Source organism: Scylla paramamosain, chromosome 2 (genome assembly GCF_035594125.1).
Source record: "Scylla paramamosain isolate STU-SP2022 chromosome 2, ASM3559412v1, whole genome shotgun sequence".
Lineage (NCBI taxonomy): Eukaryota > Metazoa > Arthropoda > Malacostraca > Decapoda > Portunidae > Scylla > Scylla paramamosain.
Genome location: NC_087152.1, coordinates 23,584,894 through 23,594,953, shown reverse-complemented (window position 1 = coordinate 23,594,953; position 10,060 = coordinate 23,584,894). Strand labels below are relative to the sequence as shown.

Below are 10,060 nucleotides of genomic sequence, written 5' to 3'. Positions count from 1 at the left end.
TGGAATCAAAAGCTTTTCGTCTCATCAACTCCTCTCCTCTAATTGACTGTCTTCAGCCTCTCTCTCTCTCATCGTCGCAATGTTGCATCTCCAGCTGTCTTCTACTGCTATTTTTCATGCTAAGTGTTCTTCCTGATCTTGCTAACTGCATGCCTCCCCTCCTCCCGTGGCCTCGAAGCACAAAACTTTCTTCTTTCTCTCACCCCTATTCTGTCCATCTCTCTAATGCAAGAGTTAACCAGTATTTTCAATCATTCATCCCTTTCTCTGGTAAACTCTGGAACTCTCAGCCTGCTTCTGTATGTAAGAAGTTGAATTGGGCGCGCCTGCGAGAGGCTCACAGACTAGTCAGCGAGTCCCGCCAAAACGAGTCTTAAGGCCCTGAAGGTTTGTTGTTGTGGGGATTTTGGCGGGAGAGGCGAGCGAGAGAGAGACAGGGTGCAGAGTAGTGGTGAATTTGCCATTTGATTTGCAGGTATGTTATTGGGATTTGTTGTATTCTTTCATGGTGAAACAGTGTATATTGGGGGACATTATTGGGAGATAGGGTGGTGATTTGTACGCTTGGTTGGCAGGAGTTTGGTCTTGGCAGTGTGCTGTGGGACGTCAGTGAGGTGGCACCGTAGCAGATACTGTGAACTAAGGAGGCTGCAGTGAGGAACTTGCTGTCCCTGGCTACTATGGTGTTAGTACCGCCGTGCATGGAGGAAGAGCTTCAGTACTTCAGGGTAGTGGTAGTGGTGTACCTTCAGCGTGTTGGGTCGGTGTGCGGTTGAGCCTATAGGGTGTGAGGGTCCTGGTTAGGGTGGGACAGTGTCAGTGGCATATAACATTTCTTGTGTTGGTGCGTGAAGTGTTTATTTCTCCTGTTTATTTGTATGTGGATTTACCCATTTTCTCATGGGATCAGGTATTTTGGAGTTCCAGCAGTGTGGCCTCTAAGAGTGTTAAGCACTCCTATTTTATTTGTGTTTTCTTTATTATGTACTCAACCATTAAATTCTTAAATTGTGGCCCGGGTTTCTGTGAACCTAAGCAGGAGGTTTAAATTAATCAGTGGGTTCTTGTGGTGAGTGCTTGGTGAGCCTAATTAAGGTAGGTTAACTGTGCCCTAGTTTTGCACTCATTACATGTATTTTCACCTTCCTATACTTGAATTCTTTGAAGAGGGAGGTTTCAAGACACTTATCCTTTAATTTTTGACTAACACTTTGGACCCTTTTCTGGGACTGGCATCTCAGTGGGCTTTTTTTATTAATGGATTTTTGTTGCCCCTGGCCAGTGTCCCTTCTACATAAAACAACAAAAAAAAAGCTTGCATCTTTTTATCCTGAAAATAGTTCCGTACTGGGAGCATTCTTTGTAAGTTATTTACAGAAGGCTTATGAATACCTCAAGGAACTGACAATGTTTCGAAAATACACAAATAAATAGATAAATAAATAAATAAATAAATAAATCAGTCATCATAATTTGATGTTCTCTCGTTGTAGTAACTGAGAAAGGTCAAGCAATGGAAGTCATGTATCCTTTATGGTTAAAACTAATATAATATAATATAATATGATATAATATCTGTTATATTTTGTATCCAAGGTATCTTAGATGACTCATGAGTAACGCGTCCCAGTCTGTCAATTCGACTTGCAATGTGAGAGAACGAGGAGAAGGACGAGGTGCAGTAGAGAAGTGACGGAAGGAAAATGACAGTGCTTACTGCCAACACCCTCCGCCTTTGCCTACATGCGGTCTCCATCAAGACCGTGCCCTGGAAAATAAATTGATAAAATAATAATAATAAAGTATATATAAATAAAATAAATGAATAAATAAATTTCACTATTTTGATTACTTAGAGATCTTCTTTGATGCCATCATAAAGCTTGCTAACAAACTCAACTGACCATCATAAAAAGAAGGAAAGAAAAAAAAAAAGGCTAATTGATGTAACAAATAATCTGCCTGAGTCACTGTAGGAATGCTGTTCGGGACATTAAAAAGCTTACAAAGTTATCATCTTGTCTTCATAATAATCTAGTCAAATATCTGTAGTTATAAACTTTGCCAGGCTCAGTAACTAAGGCTCAGACATTTTTTATCAGTTTTGGCAAACCTCGGCTTTGCAAAATTTCTTTGAATAATATTTCAGTGAAATTAACTTAATTATACGTTTTTGGCATCTAATAGTACATACGTGAATGTCATATCAGTGAAAGCAAAAAGTATAAGTTTTACAAGTAGGAACATGCTGTTACTTTTGGTTCTCTGTATTGTGTGTCATAAATGACACTATTATAAGTATATGTAAACTATATTTATGTAGTACATTCGTATGTACATACAGTACTGTGAGGCATGAGTGAGGTAAGCATATACGTGCAGGGCTCTAGCCGCTCAGACTGTTATACGTACATGGAAGTATCACACCGTAAGTAATATATTTTTTGCTCAGACAGGGAAGAAAAGGTAATTTGTGCCTCCCCCCCCCCCCTCTCTCTCTCTCTCTCTCTCTCTCTCTCTCTCTCTCTCTCTCTCTCTCTCTCTCTCTCTCTCTCTCTCGTCACCAGCAAAGCTATGATATATCACCATGGATCACTATTTGCATGTCACATTATCATCACCGATCAATATACATTTCCATGTCACATCATCACCACTCATTACCTCCACGTCACATCACTACCACTGTTCACGACCCACAACAACGAAATACAAGCCTGTATTTCACACACACACACACACACACACACCTGCACCATACACACACACACACACACACCTTGTTAAACACGACTGTAGTCGTGTGCAGCACTGCACCATGACACCTTGATAATATAACTGTAAAGCGCAACAGTAAACAGCCGCCAGATGGCCTTACCGTGCAGGTGGTTGCAATGTATTGCAATGTATTTCAATGTATTGCCAGCTACGTAAAACTTGAAATCCTCCTGTTAATAGATCAGTACTGGCTCATGTACAGTTTTAACACGATAGTATTCTTTACTTTATCAATACCATATACAAACATGATTGGCATATAAAAATATAAATGTATGAGGAAGCATGGGGGAAGTCTACGTGAGCTTTGGAAGCACTGGGTGATTTTATTATTCTTCATATTTTATTTATCCTTTATACCGGTGTATTTTCATAACGTTTATTAGTTCTTTTACTTTAGTTTCCTCTACTTTTATTTTTTAAGTTTGTATCATTCTCATCGTTTGTGTTCATCTTAGGAAGTACTTGTAAGTAGTTCACGTTTTTTTTGGGGGGGCACAAATTACCTTTTTCTTCCCTGAGCCAAAAATATATTACTTACGGTGTGACACTTTCATGTACGAATGACTGCCTGTGGGGCTAGAGCCCTGCAAATTACCTTTTCTTCCCTATCTGAGCTAAAAATACATTACTTACGGTGTGATATTTCCATGTACGAATAACAGTCTGTGGGGTTAGAGCCCTGCATTTATATACACACCTCACTCATGCCTCACATTACTGTATGTACAGGTGTTAGTGTATGTAAAGGTGTTGGCGGTAAGCACTGTCATTTTCCTTCCGTCGCTTCTCTACTGCACCTCGTCCTCCTCCTCGTTCTCTCACATTGCAAGTGGAATTGATAGACTGGGACGCGTTACTCATGAGTCATCTAAGGTACCTTGGATACAAAATATAACAAATATCTTCATCCCTTATTTTATGCAAATGACATTGGCATCCCGGTAGTCAATATATTATTTTGTCAAGAGTGTTTTAAAGGATTATATTGGTTTTAACCATAAAGGAAACATGAGTTCCATTGCTTGACCTTTCTCAGTTACTACAACGAGAGGACATCAGATTATACTGAATGATTTATTATTTATTTATTTATTTATTATTTATTTATTTATCTATTTATTTGTGTATTTTCGAAACTTGCTCAGTTCCTTAAGGTATTCGTAAGCCTTCTGTAAATAGCTGTAAACAGTCAATTAGAAGAGAGGAGTTGATGAGACGAAAAGCTTTTGATTCCACCCTGTCTAGAAGAGCGGTATGAGTGGAAACGGCCCCCAGACATGTGAAGCATACTCCATACATGGACGGATAAGGCCCTTGTACAGAGTTAGCAGCTGGGGGTGGGGGTGAGAAAAACTGGCGGAGACGTCCCTGAACACCTAATTTCATAGAAGCTGTTTTAGCTAGAGATGAGATATGAAATTTCCAGTTCAGATTGTAAGTAAAGCACAGAATGAAGATTTTCAGTGTAGAAGAGGGGGACAGTTAAGTGTCGCTGAAGAAGAGTAACAATAAGGTATCTATGATGATCATGGTTCCAGTATTAGAGAAATGCAGATATTCATAACTGTGTCCATATCTCTGGAAAGAAACAGCCAATCTGCTCCTTAGCAGCAGTGTTATGCAGCACTCTGCCTAAGTAGAACTTAAAATCTAAGGTGACGTGCCACTTTCAGTTTTCAATACGTAAACAAGTGATGTTATCTTTTTATCTTGACACAGCGTTTGTAAGTTAAAGAAACTTTTTGTTTTGTTTGATGGTGAGGTAGCACCAGACCGTGTTTGGACCTAGAACACATGAGGACTTAGTGTGGTGGGAAGCCGATGACAGCCAACGCCAGACAAAAGAATATCGTGAGCTTTCGGTGATTTTTCAAAAAGCTGGTTAAAGGAAAAAGTAAACAAGACCTGTGGCCGACGACCATGGAATATTGGCTCTAAAGTGCTGAGCTTCTCGCTCTATGGTAATAATCCAGGATACTGGAAAGGATTGGAAGACATACTCTTGGAGGTGAGACTCACATAAGTTTCTAACGCTAAAAACTATTGCTACAGAGAATAATCCCTCTGAGGTTCATTCTGTTGAAAATAAAATACTTTATTAAATTATTTATACTGAATATTTTTTGAGACTGAATTCTTTACATCTACATGACTTCGCCATGCAAAACATAAGATCTTGTTACGCAAGAAATAGCGCAGAATTCATTAATAATTTTATGTAGAGAAACTTTACCTTAGTTGGAAGGTGCGTCTGTACACAAATCCACGATATAATGCAGCTGCCCTGTGTCCCTTGCTGCATCGCTACAACTGTTTGCTGTACATCTGTGATATTACAAGCCTCCCACACCCTCTCGGTAATCTCTCCAACGTGCACCCAATGATGTGGCGAGTGGCACCTCTTGGAGATTCTAAAATATCCGCTATGTTGATTCGCGACACCGACACCGGTAAGTTAGCTTTTTGGCTGAAATGTAAGCTTGATGTCAGTCCTAAGTTGCCATTCTTTACTTCCTTATCTGTCCCCGCACGTGAGATGTCAGTCCTGAAAGAAACAAACAAGATAAACATGGTGAGAACAAAAACTGAAAAATAGACAAATAAATTAATAAATAATATATATATATATATATATATATATATATATATATATATATATATATATATATATATATATATATATATATATATATATATATATTGATAATTAAGGAATCATGTTTACTTTCTTGTGCTCAATAAGGATAATTGCACATCAACGTTAATGGGCGAGGTCAATTTGCTTATTAATCATAATGGACAGACGGAACTGCCCAGTTGGAATAACTTGTCCATTAACGTCAATGGACAGCCAGTAACGTTAATGGCCAATTTTAGAGGTCGGGTGGGGTGTGCGCGCGCGTGTGTGTGGGGCGTTCGGGGTGTATATAAAAGTGCGTTAGTTAGAGCAGATAGTTGGGTGCCGCCGCTGCTGCTGTTGTGTGCACTGCCGCTGTTGTCGCTGCTGCTGTTGTTGTGTGCGCTGGTGCTGTTTTTTTTAAGTGCGTGCGGATTTCATTGGTTTAAACACCGACCGATCTTATTAATACTGAAATGAATCGAAGAGAAACTTAGCGGAAAAAGTTTTATAACGTTATTTCTTCCGACGGACGCTTCTTTTTCACTTCAAGGAAGTTAAAACATTATATAAAACGTGTCATCGCGGCAAAGGAGGGTGAAAAAAAAAAAAGTATCCTCCTGATTATGCTCTGTTAAATATGTACGGCGTTGCAAGATTTTGGTGGAGGTAAAGAGATTCTTATCAAGAAAAATTCCATAGACGATATATACCTGAAACAGAGGTGTTTGATGTAATTTACGACGCCCACGTCAATGTCTGTCACGGAGGACAGAAAATAACTTATTGTGAGGTTAAAAAGGCCGTTGCCAACGTGACCCGGGAACAAGTTGCCCTGTTTTTATCCTATTGTGTAACATGCGAGAAGAGGTCGATCAAGAAAAATAAGAGAGTAGTAAGACCTATCACGAGTAGCGGCTACAGCGAAAGGGGCGAGTGGATTTAATAGACATGTGATCTTGCAAGACCAGAGATAATTACTGCTTCATATTACATTATCAAGATCATTTTACAAAATTTAGCGTATTAAAGGCTTTCTATTCAAAGCAAACCTCTGAAGTTTCACGCCATCTCTATGATATATTTACTCTCATAGGGGCACCAAAAATTCTTCAAAGCGATAACGGCAACAAGTTCGTTGGAGCCCCACTAACAACAATGATGCATACATTTTGGCCTGAGACAGAGCTTATCAGGGGATCCCCAGACATCCTCAGAGCCAGGGATCTGTGGAAAAGGTCAACAGCGACATAAAAATAATGTTATGAGGATTGGTGCGGGAGAAGAACATGTGCAACTGGGTAGACTTGCTCAAGCAGGTGCAATGGACCAAAAATACTGTCAACCATAGAATAATTGGAATGTCTCCCTACGAAGTAATGTTTGGGCAGAAGCACGCATCACCTATGAAAATCACAGAACAGGTAAGAAATTGTGTTTTTTAGCTTAATTATGAAATTTAATTTGACATATTAGAGAATTTTGGTAGGTTGACTGCTTTAAACAAGTAACACAAACTATTTTTTTTCCAGGAGACTGACTACGAAGGGACCGAACAGCAACAACAACAACAACGACAAGAACAACAACCATGGGATGAAGAGGTTTGTTTCTCGTACATCTTTGCTCATGAATTGCTTTGTTTCATAAATGAAGTGTTATTCAGCTAGGCGGTTTACAGAAGTGAACAAAATATTACGATTTTTTCATAGATGGAGATTGAGGAAGACAGCTCTGTCTGTCAACATCTACCTTTCCTTCTTACTGGAAGTTTGCCTACATTCAACCTGTTCCTAAAAAGGGTGACCGTTCTAATCCCTCAAACTACCGTCCTATTGCTTTAATTTCCTGCCTATCTAAAGTTTTTTTAATCTATCCTCAACAGGAAGATTCATAAACATCTGTCAGTTCACAACCTTCTATCTGATCGCCAGTATGGGTTCCGTCAAGGCCGCTCTACTGGTGATCTTCTGGCTTTCCTTACTGAGTCTTGGTCATCCTCTTTTAGAGATTTTGGTGAAACTTTTGCTGTTGCCTTGGACATATCAAAAGCTTTTGATAGAGTCTGGCACAAAGCTTTGATTTCCAAACTACCCTCCTACGGTTTCTATCCTTCTCTCTGTAACTTCATCTTAAGTTTCCTTTCTGACCGTTCTATTGCTGCTGTGGTAGACGGTCACTGTTCTTCTCCTAAATCTATTAACAGTGGTGTTCCTCAGGGTTCTATCCTGTCACCCACTCTCTTCTTATTATTCATTAATGATCTTCTAAACCAAACTTCTTGTCCTATCCACTTCTACGCTGATGATACCACCCTGCACTTTTCCACGTCTTTTCATAGACGTCCAATCCTTCAGGAAGTAAACATTTCACGCAGGGAAGCCACAGAATGCCTGACTTGTGGTCTTTCTAGAATTCCTGATTGGGGCAGAGCAAACTTGGTATTGTTCAGTGACTCAAAAACTCAATTCCTCCATCTATCAACTGGACACAACCTTCCAGACAACTATCTCCTCTTCTTCAATGACACTCAACTGTCCCCCTCTTCTACACTGAACATCCTTTACTTATAATCTGAACTGAAAACTTCACATCTCAACTCTAGCTAAAACAGCTTCTATGAAGTTAGGTTTTCTGAGACGTCTCCACCAGTTTTTCTCACACCCCTAGCTGCTAACTCTGTACAAGGGCCTTATCCGTCCATGTATGGAGTATGCTTCACATGTCTGGGGGGGGGAGCCGTTTCCACTCATACCTCTCATGTAGACAGGGTGGAATCATAAGCTTTTCGTCTCATAAACTCCTCTCCTCTAACTGACTGTCTTCAGCCACTCTTTCATCGCCGCAATGTTGTATCTATAGCCGTCTTCTAGCGCTATTTTCATGTTAACTGCTCTTCTGATCATGCTAACTGCATGCCTTCCCTCCTCAAGCAGCCTCGCTGCACAATATTTTCTTCTTTCTCTCACCCCTATTCTGTCCACCTCTCTAATGCAAGAGTTAACCAGTATTCTCAATCATTCATCCCTTTCTCTAGTAAACTCTGGAACTCCCTGCCTGCTTCTCTATTTCCACCTTCCTATGACTTGAATTCCTTCAAGAGGGAAGTTTCAAGACGCTCATTCTTCAATTTTTGACTACCGCTTTGAACCCTTTTATGGGACTGGCATCTTAGTGGTGTTTTTTTATTTGTTGGATTTTTGTTGCCTTTGGCCAGTGTCCCTCATACTTAAAAAAAAAAAAAAAAAAATATATATATATATATATATATATATATATATATATATATATATATATATATATATATATATATATATATATATATATATATATATATATATATATATATATATATATATATATATATATATATATATATATATATATATATATATATATATATATATATATATATATATATATATATATATATATATATATATATATATATATATATATATATATATATATATATATATATATGTGTGTGTGTGTGTGTGTGTGTATGAAATAACGACAAAGTAGGAGTTTACAGTCCACCCCCTTCAATGATCTCACTCTTTCATCTTGCCATCAATGCTCTCACTCATTTCATCCTGCCACCCCAAATGCTCGTCCCAGGCAATTCAGTTCCACTTCAAGCACTCTTGACTTGTGTATCCTATTCTGCAGCCCACATTTCTCCATCTCTTGACCTTGCTAGTGATTCGTGGCTTCATGCAGCAAAAACGCTTACCAGAACGGATGGACTGAAAGCACACACATGTACTTCCTCTCTCTTTCTTTAATAAATGCATAAAAAAATAAATAAACATTACTTTTCCCCTCCCTCACACACACACACACACACACACACACACACACACACACACACACACACACACACACACACACACACACACACACACACACACACACACACCATTAAATTTATAACACTATCATACTGTTCCTTTCCATCAAGGGCTTGCAGGACTAAGAGTGTGAATGATGTGTGTGTGATGATCTGCCTAGGCCATCCCATGTGAGATACCCACCATTGTATGAAGATAAATTGATATACCATACTTGAATAATATATTACAGGGTTTACTGCGATCAACACACCACCAACATCATGGTTGGCTCGATGCATCGAGAACATTGCCTCGATTCAGCCACAACGAGATCTGTGCCTCCATGCAGCCACAACGAGCTTGCTGCCTCAGTGCAGCCACAGCGATATTGTTGCCTCGTTGCAGCCACAACGAGATTGATGCCTCGATGCAGCCACAATAAGATTGTTGCCTAGATGCAGTCACAACGAGATTGCTACCTCCATGAATCTACGAGATTCTTGCCTCGATACAGCCTCAACGAGGGTTTTGGCTCAATGCAGCCTCGATGGAGCAACAACGAACTTGCTGCTTCGATGTAGCCACAACGAGAGTTTTGCCTTGATGCAGCCACAACGAAGGGGTTGGCCACAAGGATATTGTTGCTTCGATGCAACCACAAGGAGGGGGTTGGTTCGGTAAAGCCAAAACTAGATTGTTTCCTCGATGCAGCAACAACGAGATTCTTGCCTCGATGCACCCACAAATAGATTGTTGCCTTGATGCAGCCACAAAGAGGTTGTTGCCTCGATGCAGCCACAACGGGACTGTTGCCTTGATCCAGCCA

At 39.6% G+C, this 10,060-nt stretch overlaps 1 long non-coding RNA gene across 1 annotated transcript; it reads left to right on the top strand.

Annotated features, from left to right (window-relative positions):
- Positions 1-262: 262 nt before the first annotated feature.
- Positions 263-1,013, top strand: LOC135106666 (uncharacterized). The gene is made up of 2 exons (XR_010271399.1): positions 263-475; positions 576-1,013. It is a non-coding gene; the product is annotated as an uncharacterized LOC135106666 (long non-coding RNA).
- The last annotated feature ends 9,047 nt before the right edge of the window (positions 1,014-10,060 follow it).